Genomic DNA, 13,970 nt, shown 5'->3' on the forward strand with positions numbered 1-13,970 from the left:
TTTGAATGTCTAAAGGTTCGGTATTGTACATGAATTCTAATGGTATGATTTTGTGAATGCCGAATGAGCTATAGGAGGTGTGGATGACTTTTATGCATGTGAGTGTGTGTATGCCATTTAGTTGGTGACATTCGGCATTTCTTAATTAACATTAGAGATGAGTGAATGAAATCGGCATGTGTATTTGTGAAAATGCGAATGTGAACTGGATAATATTGAGTAATGTATGTGCTTTAAAATGATGGAATGGAGTGGATGCTTTAAATGTGTTATGAACAATTATAAGTTAAATTAAGGTTTGCTAAATTACCATTGTCATTGCCGAATATACAAACATACATATGCATGTGTAATTGAAGTATGAATGTTTAGCAAGATGGTTAAACTAGTAATTTATCGATTTAGCTCAAGAAGCTAAAGGTGGAGAGGCAAGCAAGGGCAAAGAAAAGATCATCGAGTAACCGAGTTGGAACCATCTTACCCAACACAAGGTAAGTCATTAAGCATATAGTTTGTATTAATTTAAATGGTCATAACGTCTATGTAATGATGCTGAATGGAATGATAAATATATATATATACATGTATGTATGTGGTGATGAAAGTGTTGAATGAGAAGAAAAGAGGTGAGATGTATTGAGTTGTTGATCTCGGCACTAAGTGTGCGGGTATAAACTTTTATGATCATGAGATTGGCTCTAAGTGTGCGGGTTTAAATTGTACAGCACTAAGTGTGCGAGTTGATTATATAGCACTAAGTGTGTGAGTTGATTATATAGCACTGAGTGTGCGGACTTAATATATATTTTGAATCACTATGGACACTAAGTGTGCGACATTATTGAGTTGATCACGGACAGTGGATCGGGTAAGTACTTGAGTTCATGGCTAATAGGCGCTATGTTTATATTTGGAGTTGAGCTTGGTAAGTTTGAACCTATGTGACAAATATACTTGAAGTCACGTACATAAGATTTATCGTGGAATAGGTGAAAGGCCGTTTAGTTGTATGATTGTAACGAAAATAAAATGATGTATGAAAATGCCTCAATATCCTATTGATTAGTATATGGAATGTGAATGCATGATTTGGTATGAGATTGAACCGATAGGTCTGAGGAACTATGGCATGGTTCGGTATGGATGGAGTAACTAGCCTCGTTCCATTTTGTTTCCTCTTGTGATAATGTTATTAATGGATGGTAGTGCATTGCTTATGACTTACTGAGTTATATACTCACTTGGTGTTTCCTTGTCACCTATTCTAGGTTTCTTGGACTCGTCTCTTTTTGCGTGGTCGGGCCGTCATCGAAGTCATCACACCGGCTAGCAAGTTTTGGTACTTTCTTCTTAGTCGGCTTAGGAGAACATTTCGGCATGTATAGGCTATTATGTTGTGTTTGAACTTTGGTATGTAAACTTTTAGCCATGCGAAAATGGCATAAATGTCGGTTGGGTTTGGTTTATAACGCTAGGTCGTAAGCCTTGGTAATTCGACTTTTCTTTTATGCCATATGTCATGGTTGATTATTTTGGTGTTAAAATTCATGATATGGCAATAGTGTAGTAGGGGGATGTTTGACAATGATTAGCCTTTGGCATGGCTAGTCATGATCATAATTGTGATATGTATGATGAATTACTAGTTAGATCAAGGAGAAATCACGAAATGGGCATAGTTGCTTTCGTAACAGATGCTGGCAGCAGCAGTGACGTGAGATTGAAAAATCACTAAAAATAGTAGGAGTGGAATTAATTGATGAATAAATTATGTAATCGAAGCTCGATGAGTCTATTTTCATATAGAAGTAACGAAAAGATCATATGGACAGTATGTTAAGAGATATTCAGGTTCTCGTGAGACAGGGCCAGAACGGTTTCTGGATTCCCTGTTCCGACTTTGGAAATTAATTATAAATTAACCAGAGATAATTAGGAGTCATGCCATATATGTACAGATTCCTCTCTGAGTCTAGTTTCTATAGAAACAAACGACATCAGTATTGAAGCTCTGTGCAGGGAGATATCCAATTCGTAATGCGCAAGGGTCAGTGTAGTCGATCCCTGTAACATGGGAGACTTTGACTAATAAACTGTACTAATTGGTCAGACCAAAAATTCTACAAAAATTCTACCATATAGGTATATGAGTCTAGTTCTAGGGAAAATTTACAGAACTGGATTTCGAGTTCAGAACTCAATATATGATTTTTAAAGCGACTAGTACGCAGATTGACAGCTTGTCTGAGAAATGTCAATAAGTGGTTTGAAGTCTGTTAACACCTCGTGTTCGATTCCGGCGACGGTCTCGGGTTCGGGGTGTTACACTATGCCACTTTTTAGTGAGTTAAATCCAGGAATTAAAAGGGCAGTTATTGAGGCAACCCAATTTTAATTGAAACTAGTGATGTTTTAAATGCGTCAAATAGTGGGCCAATTTAGTGGTATGCCCATAGAAGATCCCCATCTCCACCTTCGATTGTTTATGGAGGTGAGTGATTCATTCAAGATTGCCGGTGTGACTGAAGACGCACTGAGGTTGAAGTTGTTTCAGTTCTCATTGCGAGATTGAGCATAAGCATGGCTCAATTCATTGCCACCAAGTTCTATATCTAAATGGCAAGAATTAGCAGAGAGAGTTTTGGTTAAATATTTCTTGCCGAGAAAAAACGCTAAGTTAATGAATGAGGTCACTACTTTCCAACAATTGGATGACGAGTCTTTGTATGAGGCTTGGGAGCAATTGAAGGAGTTACTTCGTAAGTGTCCTCATCATGGGATTCCTCATTGTATCTAGTTGGATACATTCTATAATGGTCTCAATGCACATACAAGATTGATGGTAGATGTTTTTGCAAATGGTGCAGTTTTGTCTAAGTCTTATAATGAGGCTTATGAGATCATTGAGAGGATCGTGAGTAATAACTATCAACGGCCAACAAATTGAACAGCTTCAGGAAGACGTGTAGCCGGAGTTCATGAAGTTGATGCCCTCACTTCGTTATCAACTCAGGTATCGTCTATTTCCTCTATGTGAAAATAGCTTACCGTTAATAGTACTAATAATTTTGCAGCTCAGCCATCAAGTCTGTTTGAAGTAGTTTCCTGTATGTACTATGGGGAAGGTCATTCTTTTGAGAATTTTCCATCAAATCCTGAGTCAGTATACTATGTGGAGAACCAACATAAAAATAGGAGTGGCCAAGGACCCCAGTCCAACTTCTATAATCCTTCATGGCGTAATCATCCTAATTTTTCTTGGAGCAACCAAGGAAATGGACCGAATAAAAACTTCTTGTAGAACAGACCCAACCAATTTCAAGGGTTTAATCAGAAAGCTCCAAAACCACCTCAAGCTGAGACATCAAACAGTTTAGAGAACTTGTTGAAAGCATACATGGCAAAGAATGATGCTTTGATCCAAAGCCAAGCAGCAACATTGAAAAATTTGGAAAACCAAATGGGTCAGTTAGCTACAGAGCTTCGTATAGACTGCAAGGACCTTGCCGAGCAATACTGAGAATGCAAGAAATTTGGGTAAAGAACATATCAAGGAAATGGAATTGAAAAGTGGCAAAATTCTGGAACCCCGATTGATTGATTTCAAAGATAAGCCCGTTGAGAAGAATCAACTAGCTATTGTAATTTCTATACCAAAGAAATCAGAATCTGCAAAGACTGACAAGGTATATCCTAACTTTCTGAATTCAAATTGGATGCAGATTTACCTACTCAGAAGAGTTGTTCAGTTCAACCAAAAGTTCCATCACCTCCATATTCGCAAAGATTGCAGCAACACAAGCAGAAACATGAGGTGCAATTCAAGAACTTTTGGATGTTCTAAAGCAGTTACACATCAATATTCCGTTGGTTGAGGCTTTAGAACAAATGCCGAATTATGTGAAGTTTATGAAGGATATACTGTCCAAGAAGAAACGATTGAGTGAGTATGAGACTGTTGCCTTGAAAAAGGAGTGCAGAGTGCTCCTGCAGAACAAACTGCCACTAAAATTGAAAGACCCAAGAAGCTTTACTATACCCTGTAACATTGGTGAATCTTACTATGGTAAAGCCTTGTGTGATTTAGGAGCAAGTATCAACTTAATGTCTAAGTCTATTTCCAAGATGTTAGGGATAAGTGAAGTAAGACCTACAACTGTGACACTTTAGCTAGCAGATTGATCTTTAGCATATCCCAAGGGAAAGATCGAGGATGTTTTGGTAAGAGTCGATAAATTTATTTTTCCTGCTAATTTTATTGTCGTAGACTTTGAATCAGATAAAGAAGTACCGATCATCCTTGGGAGACCTTTCTTAGCCACGATAAGAACGTTAATTGATGTCCAGAAAGGTGAACTCACAATGCGAGTTCAAGACGATCAGGTAACCTTTAACATTATTAAAGCGTTGAAATTTCTCGATCTGGCTGAAGAGTGTTTAGTTATGGAAGAGATAGAAACCTTGGTTTCTATGGAAAGCAATTTTGAAGAAGATTTATTGGAGAAAGCCTTAGATCTTGACCCTTTGGAGGATTAAGAATGTGAAGAAAACATGGCTTTGATGAAAGCTAATCCGAGAAATTTTATTCAATCCACACGGTTTGAACCATTGGAGTTGAAAGTCAGAGAATTTGTACAACCGAGTTGTCAATCGAAGAGCCACCTAAACTCGAACTAAAGGTACTTCCTTCCCATTTGAAATACTTTTATTTAGGTGGCTGTTCTACCTTGCCTGTAATTATATCAGCAGAACTGACGAAAGATCAAGAGGAACAACTAATTGCTATTCTAAAGATATTTAAGAAAGCAATTGGTTGGACCATAGGTGATATTCGAGGTATAAGCCCTTCTTTTTGCATGCATAAAATTATTTTCGAAGAAGGTGAAAGAGCTCGAATTGATGGGTAAAGGAAGCTCAATCCTATTATGAAAGAAGTTGTGAGAAAGGAAGTGATCCAATAGTTAGATGCAGGAATCATCTATTCTATTTCAAATAGTTCGTGGGTAAGTCCGGTACAGTGTGTGTCGAAGAAAGGTGGAATCACAATTGTTGAAAATAAGCATAACAAGTTAATTCCAATGCGAACTGTTACCGGTTGGAGAATCTGTATTGATTACAAAAAATTGAACAAAGCCACTCGTAAGGGCCATTTTCCGTTGCCTTTTATGGATTAGATGTTAGATCGACTGGCAAGTAATGAATTCCATTATTTTTTAGATGGTTGTTCAGGATATAACCAAATAGTTGTAGCCCCAGAGGACCAACATAAAACAACCTTTACTTGTCCATATGGTACGTTTGCTTTTAGGCGAATGCCTTTTGGTTTATGCAATGCACCTACAACATTTCAACGATGCATGATGGCAATATTCACTAATATGGGTTTTCATGGATGATTTTTTTTTGTTTTTGGTAACATTTATGATATTTGTTTGAGTAATTTGGCTAAGGTACTGAAGAGATGCGAAGAGACGAATCTTTTCCTTATCTGGGAAAAATGCCATTTTATGGTTAAGGAAGGGATTGTCTTAGGGCATAAAATCTGAAAGAGAAGAATTAAAGTTGATAAAGGAAAGGTGGATGTAATTGAAAGATTACCGGCCCCAATGAATATGAAAAGAGTCAGAAGTTTCTTAAGCCATGTTGGTTTTCACCGAAGGTTTATAAAAGATTTCCCAAAAATATCTAAACCATTGTGTTTGTTGTTAGAGAAAGATACAGTGTTTGATTTCAACAAAGCATGTTTGGAAGTTTTAAAGATCTGAAAAAACGGTTAATCTCAACCCCAATAATCGTTACACTTGATTGGAACTCACCTTGTGAGTTGATGTGGGATGCAAGTGATTATTGTAACACCCCAAACCCGGCCTAGACATTATGACCGGATCCGACGTGCCACATCAAAGCGTTAAAACATTTTTCCATTCTTAGTCCAAAAAATCGTACTTGATGTTCAAAGGAGTAATTCATTAAGGGTTAAAGTGAATGGAAGCTGTGCACCAGGTAGGAAACCGGAAAAGAGGAGGTGAGTCCATCGGACTGCTTAAGTACGAAGCTCTTTTGGATCCAATCCTAGACATGCACACCGCCATTGCCACACTCTAACATCGCGTATATTTTTACGTTACCATTGTAATTATGTTCATTTTAAAACAAAACATATTTAAATTTGAAAAACGTTACCATAGCAGAAGCCTTGTTTGTAATCGTGTTACTTTGAAATCAATTTATGTTTTTGAAAACGAACCCTAGATCTAGCCCATTTTGATAGTTACTATAAATTAAGTTCATCATAATAAGATATAAATAAAAAACCCAAAGAAAAATAATAAAGTGGCCTTATTACGTAGTAAAAACCAAAAATAATAAAGTGGCCTTATTACGTAGTAAAAACCAAATCATCAAAGTAAATGAAAAATGAAGTCCAATTCACCAGAAGAAAACCATATTGCAGAACGAGTGCCACTTCGAATCCCTCGCAGCTCCAAGCCCACTATGGTTGGGGATTACCTGCATGGATGAAAATAGGGGATGAGTTTGGGAAAAATCAGTGTGTAAAATTAACCCAACCATAGCCCATATCAGCTCAACCCACAGAAACAGAATAAATCGGCCTTAGCCCAGAACAGAATACAGAATTAAGCTCATAGGCCCATAACAGATCAGATCAGATATTTCATGTATATGCAAAACCCAACCCATAACCAACTACATGCACCCCCTTACCAACCTTTCACCATGTGGGGAGACTACTCGACCCACCCAACTGCTACACGCCTCAGAAATATGCAGCATGGCTGCCAGAACAGATAATGTGACAGAGTCACCAGATACAGATAATCATGGCAGAGCCACCAGAACAGAAATATGTGGCAGAGCCACCAGATCAGATAATTGTGGCATAGCCACCAGGACGCTTCCTCCAAAATATAACCCATGTCCCCATACAACAAAGATTCATTCATGGCATACAACATATAGATTTAAATCAACATGCTTTTCAGAAAAAATTAACCCTAGGGGCATATAGGTCATTTACGCCCAGAGGTATCATGGTAATTTTCCATTCATAAGGGTTTTATAGTAATTTAGCTACTTTTAGGGTTTTCATGCATATCCTAACCATTTATGTACCATCAGAACACCTACCGCGCATACTTACCGAATTGGGCCCGTTAGCCCATGGACCCGATTTTTGGCCTATTAAGCCTAAATTATCAAAATGTACGAAATCGTGCGTACTGCAGTTTGTTACTTTAGATTACCAAATATACAAACCCAACTATCTTGCGAGCATTCACACACTCGCAAATTCCTAAAATACCGACTTTTCGGCATTTCGGCTTTTCGGCTTTTGCCAATCTAGTCTATGAGAGGGTGTCAGTTACACACCTGTCTTATGATGATTCGTTGACGAGATCCACGCACGAACTGCCTACAATTATACTACTACCACGTTAATCTAACTACCGAAACAAACTACATATTAACTCCTTACCAAATTCAGCCAATAACACCTTAGGCCTTAACGTTCCTACCTTTGCCGAAAGTAGTGTCTCGATCCAGATCCGTTCGCTCCACTTGTCCAAGCCCTTGATCAACAGCCTCTTAATCACACTATTACCAAAAAAATACTGTTATCACAGCCCCGTTAGGGCTACAAGTCCAAATCGACAACCTTCTTAACTTTTAGGGATTCCGACTTTTCTTAAAATACGAAAGATAGACTAAGTTGGAAAGACTTACCACCGATTCTTTCAGTCAATGCCCCCCTTAGTTCCTACTTGATTCTGATGTAGCTCTAAGCCCTCAAACGATAACAAAAGTCGAGCCTTCAGTGATCTCAGTATTCGGCTATGTCCCTAGGATAGTGTGAGATTTTCGGCTTTTTTTTGCAATAGTGTAGGACAGATAAAATATGAGGGTTTTACTGTGGTATTGTCAATAGAAACTTGGGGTTTAGAGGATAAGAGAATTGGCCAAAGATGATGAGAAAAATTAAGATAATTGGCTAGGGAAATCGGTATAAGAGGAATCAAGTTTTCGGGATTTCGGGATTTGAGGCAATCGGCTATAGTTTTAAAAATAATGGAAGGAAAGTGGTATAGAGTAAGGTGGCTAAAGGATTTGGCTATGGGGAACAGAAGAAGAAAAGTATAACAAATGGAGAGAAAAAGAAAAATAAAAGGAGAGGAAGAGTGATCAGAAAACGGCTCACTTACCCCATTGTGCCGAATTTATACAAGCACTTTTGCCTCAGCAAGACCTTTTGCTGTGCATGAACATTACTTGGGACGAGCAATGATTTAAGTTTGGGGTTGTATAAACGGAAAAATATATAGGATTTTTCCTATGTAATTTATCACCTTTTTACTTAAAAATGTTGTTAAAACTAAGTAATTGTTTAATAAATTAATGAAATATATGAAAATATGAAATTAGGACATAGAAATTATTAAAATGTGATTTTATGCTTTATTATATAGTTTTCATGTAATAAATTACTTATTTTATATTTTTTATGACATAAAGCGGGTCATGCATGATTAAATTAAATAATAAAATATAAAATTATATTTTATAATTCATTTTAAAATATTTCATTAATAATTTGGGTTTTAAATTAATTAATTAATTTGGATAAATTTTATTTAATTAATTAAATTGGATAAATTTTATTCTTTGGTCCTTTAACTTGTTGATTTATTCTGGACAGGTTTGATAGCTTTGCTGGATAACAAAACTGTTTGGAACGATGGAAATGTGCAAGTGTATACAATTGCAACAAGTAATAAAGTGACAAGTAAATGTCGCGTTACCGTACCCACAGGGACTGCGAAAAGAATTATTTATGAATGCTATTTAAAACACTTTGGTGAAGAAAATTATTTTGTTTGAAGAGGGTAATTAAAAACTAAGATTTTAAACTAAGTAAACTAAGGAAATAAATCTCAAATGCATGATTTCAAAATATGATTTAATCAAGATGACATAATTGTGTTGATTTAATTACATTTCTTTAACTTAGAATTATTAAACTCATGTCTATGTTGTTACGAATAAATTCACGGCAACTCAGTAATTTGATAACTTATGAATATATTCACCTACACAAATCCATTCATCTCTTAACAAATCCCTATGTTAATTCAAACGATTAAAAAAAATTTAATAAGCAAACATGTTATGACATATACATGCTCATTAAATTGAACTAATCTCTTGCATATCCCTATGTCAATTCAAACGATTAATTAATTCTAATGAGCACAAAAGACTATTTGAGGTAACAAGGTATTCTTACCTTGAAATAGTTTAATCACAATAATCTTGCAAGTTATGCAAGGGAAGTGTATCGCCAGATACGTTGCTAATTTAACCTTCAGCTACCTTAGAAGAATAAACATGCTCTGATTGAAGAATAAACATGCTCTGATTAAGTATTGTGTCAATTAATTATAATTTCAATCCGTTTAAATAATTAATTCATTAGCTACCTCACAGTTGTAATGCAAGAATAACTTAGACATGATGTTACTTAATCAAGCATTTTATCGATGCCTATAACAGCATAAACACAATTTTAATAAATTAAGAAGATGAAATGCAATCAAACCAATACGAATTAAATTCAAGCTAAACTGATTAAATTAACCATTCCAACAACATAAATATTCATAGATATGTTCATCATAACAACAACAAAAATTAAAGAGACAGGGAACAAGAATCAAATTCGGTGTTTTTCCGTGGCTTGACTAGGTAGTTCGGTTCTTCCTTCTTTGTTGTCCTTGTCGATCATGGCTTCTATGAACACTCAATTGCAGCTCCAAAATGGCTGAAGAAGAACCCTTTCTCAAGGGTATAAATCGGCACAAGAGCAAGGGATTTTGAAAGGAAAAATGAGAGGAGAAAGTGAGAGAGGAGAGAAGAGATGTGCATGAATGAGGGATGATTTGAATGTTCAGCCAAGGGGGGTTTTTATAGCTTAATGTGGCAGCTAAATTTGATAAAAATAGCAGCCAAAGAGCCACCCCTTGGTCGGCCATCTATTTGGAAAAGTTGATGGCTTCAACTTTGCTAAATTTGGCTTGGGGCAAATCTTCAAAGCCATCAATTGTGGAGGGGCTGAGTTGCAATTTGAACAAGTCTTCAAGGGCTTCTTTATAGCTTAAATAATTAGCTAATGAGCTGAATTGGGTCAGCACTTGGACGGTTTTGGGCTGTCCTCTGCTTGGCCGGTTCGGTTCACTCGGTTCGGTTCAATCGGACCATTTTTCATAATTAATTAATAATAATCTATTAACCCAAATTAACTTGGATATAAATTAAAATTAATTATATTATGATTTAATACATATTATTTTGGACCGTCTTAGGCTGGAAATTAATTCGTCTCGATACTTCAAATTGCTTCTCGGTTTTGTGCTTCTGGCAGTGTTTGCCGAGCCATTTTTCACCATTTGTGCAAATATGTCGAAAATAACCAAAATTCATCAAAAATAATTATAAAATTAACTAAAGTTAAACATGTTCATATTTTAAGTGCACTTTAATTATTTTATAAAAATTAATTATTTTTCGACAAGAATTTAACCCAATTCACATGAATTTAAGTTAAAAAGGGTATGAAAAAGTGTGTAAATTTTTGTGTTTCCACCATCCAAATTGGGGACAAAGTCAACCCAAAATTCGGCTGCACCTGGCTGTCCATAAACCACTTTTGAGTTTAATTGCACAAGGTCCTTGAAGAGTTGAAGAAATTAGAGATTTACCTGAAGATTTACACTTGACTGAGTCTTAGCCCTGAGTTATTGTAGCAGTTAAATTGACCAAAAATCAAGTAAAAATCAGCTCAACTTCCTCCATTTATGGCTGGTCACCCATGGAAGATGCTTCAAAAGATGAAAACTCCTATTTTTAGTAAACTATCCCCCTCTCCTCACCTATAAGTAAGACCTCATTCTCACATTTCTAATCATTCCTCATCCCTCATTCATCATTCTCTCTTCTCTCCAATTCCTCTTAGCCTTTTCCATTCCCCACGCCTAGCATCATCTCTTCATAGAGATTTTCGCAATTAAGCCTCTTAAAAAGCCCTTGGTCAGCCACCTTGGAGAGCCATCAGCAAAGGAGCAAAGCAAAGAAGCGAAAGAGCCTGGTTAGTCAGAGTCTTGGGTGACAACCATTTTGATTTGGGTTTAATCTTTCCTTTCCTTAATTTAATCTATAAATGTTTGCTATGTGTTCTTTGTTCTTGTTTACTACAATGTTAGCTTAATTTTATTTAAGTTGGGATGATTTCTTTGATTAAATAATATTTATTTGATTCATGCTTATACTGTTTGTGCCTCAATCGATCATGTTTTCAATTAAAATCAAGTCTGTATTTCGTTCATACGTGATTGAAATGCACCTGAATTAGCTGAGCCATCCTAACCAGACGACGGCTAGTGGACGCATAGTTGAAATGTGCATGCTCAATATAGATCCTAACCCGATTAAATTGCAGGTTACATAACAACTCTAACCAAGCTATGTTATCTGCATAGTTTTTAGATTAGTCTGATTAAATTGTTTCAAACCTAACATGTTCCTGTTACCTCACACGAATAGTAAGAAACCCTTAGTAAATAAGGATTAGTATAATGTGTATTTACTAAGTAAAGGATTCCGAAAGGACTTAATGTGGTTTCCAAACTCATGAAAGATCGATTTGCCATGGAGTGTTTTTCTGAATGTTATTAAGCATGTTGATAATAAGTTGAGTTTGGTTAAAGTAATTGTCCTAGTTTATTTATGTTATAATTGTTGCAAATTGTGTCTAATTTTGCTAAAATCTATTTCATTCATATAGTTTGCATACTTAAGATAATTTGCCTGAGGGATCATTGCATTTAGTTTAATATATTTTAATAATCACTTCTCAACTATATTGTGTTTTATTTACCAAATTGTTAATATAATTTTACAAATTAGGTGACTTAGCACAAATACAATCCTTGTGGAGACGATAACTCGATACTTACTTATTACTTTTTAACTACTGTGTACACTTGCCAAACCTACATGTTACATATTTCCATGATCAAGTCAATATAACATAAGTTTCAATCAATTGCATGCATTCAATTTAATGTGTAATGTCAACAAACTTATATACAATTTGTAACACCCCTAACCTGTAACTGTCGCCGAAATAGGTTAAGAGGCATTACCGGACTCGTATCACAAATCAGACAGTCAAATATCAAATATCATCTCATTTCAAAAAAAATACAAATCATTCATATTCAATATGAACTTAAACCGAGCATACAGAGTCTAAACCATGCATTCAGGATCAAATCGATAACATATAAAAGTTTCAGAACCTAGAAAATTTTTCAACTTTTCAAAGGTCACAAGCCCGTGTGAACAGGCCGTGTGCGTCACATGGCATTAGACATGGCATTGTGTCTAAGCCGTGGCAAAACAGGGCATACATACTGATTTGTCCACACGGCTACAAGACACGCCAGTGTGAAAATTTGGGAGGCTACTGACTTGGCCACACGGCCGACCACACGCCCGTGTGCCAGCCCATGTGTCACACACGACCAATAGACATTCTCGTGTGTCTAGGCTGTGTCAAAATTGGAGGGTATACTGGCTTTAATTCGTAGGGTACGCCAGGGGACACACGACCGTGTAACGTCACCGTGTGTCACACACGACTGAGACACACACCCGTGTCTCTGCCCGTGTGGACAAAAATAGGCCATTTGAATAGCCAACTTGCCACCTCAATTGGGTCAAACCTAGAATAAAAGAAACAAGCATATTTGCATACCAATTTCAGCCAACCTCAATACCAAAACATGCATTATTCATGACCTAACTTTATCAATAAATTCCAATCTTAATTCATCAATCAATTCATACCAAAACTTAAACTAAAATCATACCTAAATTTATGTTCAATACATCATTCAATCTCATGATCAGACTTATCAAAACTTCTCAAAATTTACCATTTCTTTTGGCCAACCAAAGACATACCACAATTGCACATTAGCATCACATGACATATACCATTATCAAACTATAAGTTCAAACACAAACTAGCCATATCACATGGCTAAATATAGACATCACAAAACATAATCCAACCACTTCTAGCCTATACATGCCAAACTTTAATATATATACATTTTCAAAAGTACCAAAATAAGGTTCGATAGTGTGGAGACGATCCTCGACAATCCCCGAGCTCACAGTAGCTTCGATATCTATAAAACATTGCAAACACACACAAAGTAAGCTTTCAAAAGTGTAGTAAGCCATATACAAATAAACATGTCATTCAAAGAAAATAAGCATCATGAAATCATTGATAGTTTGTTGACAAATGCCAACACAAATCTCATATTCATATACTTACCTTTCATTCTCAAATAGGCTATACAAAGCAAACATACCTGAATCGGATATAATTTCACAAAGTCATTCATTTTCTCAGAATGCCCGTTTGAACCATTCAGAAACGTAAAGATACACGGATAGATCGGAAAGCATATACAATGCCAATGTCCCAGACGTGGTCTTATATGTAATCAAACATCGATGCCACTGTCCCAGACAGGGTCTTACACGAAATTAGATACGATGCCAATGTCCCAGATATGGTCTTACACGCAAAATAGTAGTCGATGCCAACGTATCAGACGTGGTCTTACACGCAGAACAGATATCGAAAATCCTATGTCATGACATATGTATCCTAACTATTCTTAAGGTTCGTACGGGACTTTTCGGACGTTAAAACTTTGTCGATACGTTCTCAAATGGCACATATTTAACTTGAACATTCATTTATCACAATTCAATATCATATGAATAATAAGAATTCAATTCAAACATGTTTATTGTATATTGAATTACGTCGTACGGATTCAGATGAATGAAATCGGGTACTCGACAACTTTTGA

At 36.1% G+C, this 13,970-nt stretch overlaps 1 non-coding gene across 1 annotated transcript; it reads right to left on the reverse strand.

Moving 5' to 3' along the window:
* Positions 1-2,674: 2,674 nt before the first annotated feature.
* LOC121204187 (small nucleolar RNA R71) lies at positions 2,675-2,781 on the reverse strand. The gene has a single exon (XR_005899116.1). It is a non-coding gene; the product is annotated as a small nucleolar RNA R71 (small nucleolar RNA).
* Between the last annotated feature and the right edge of the window lie 11,189 nt (positions 2,782-13,970).

Source organism: Gossypium hirsutum, chromosome A07, assembly GCF_007990345.1.
Source record: "Gossypium hirsutum isolate 1008001.06 chromosome A07, Gossypium_hirsutum_v2.1, whole genome shotgun sequence".
Lineage (NCBI taxonomy): Eukaryota > Viridiplantae > Streptophyta > Magnoliopsida > Malvales > Malvaceae > Gossypium > Gossypium hirsutum.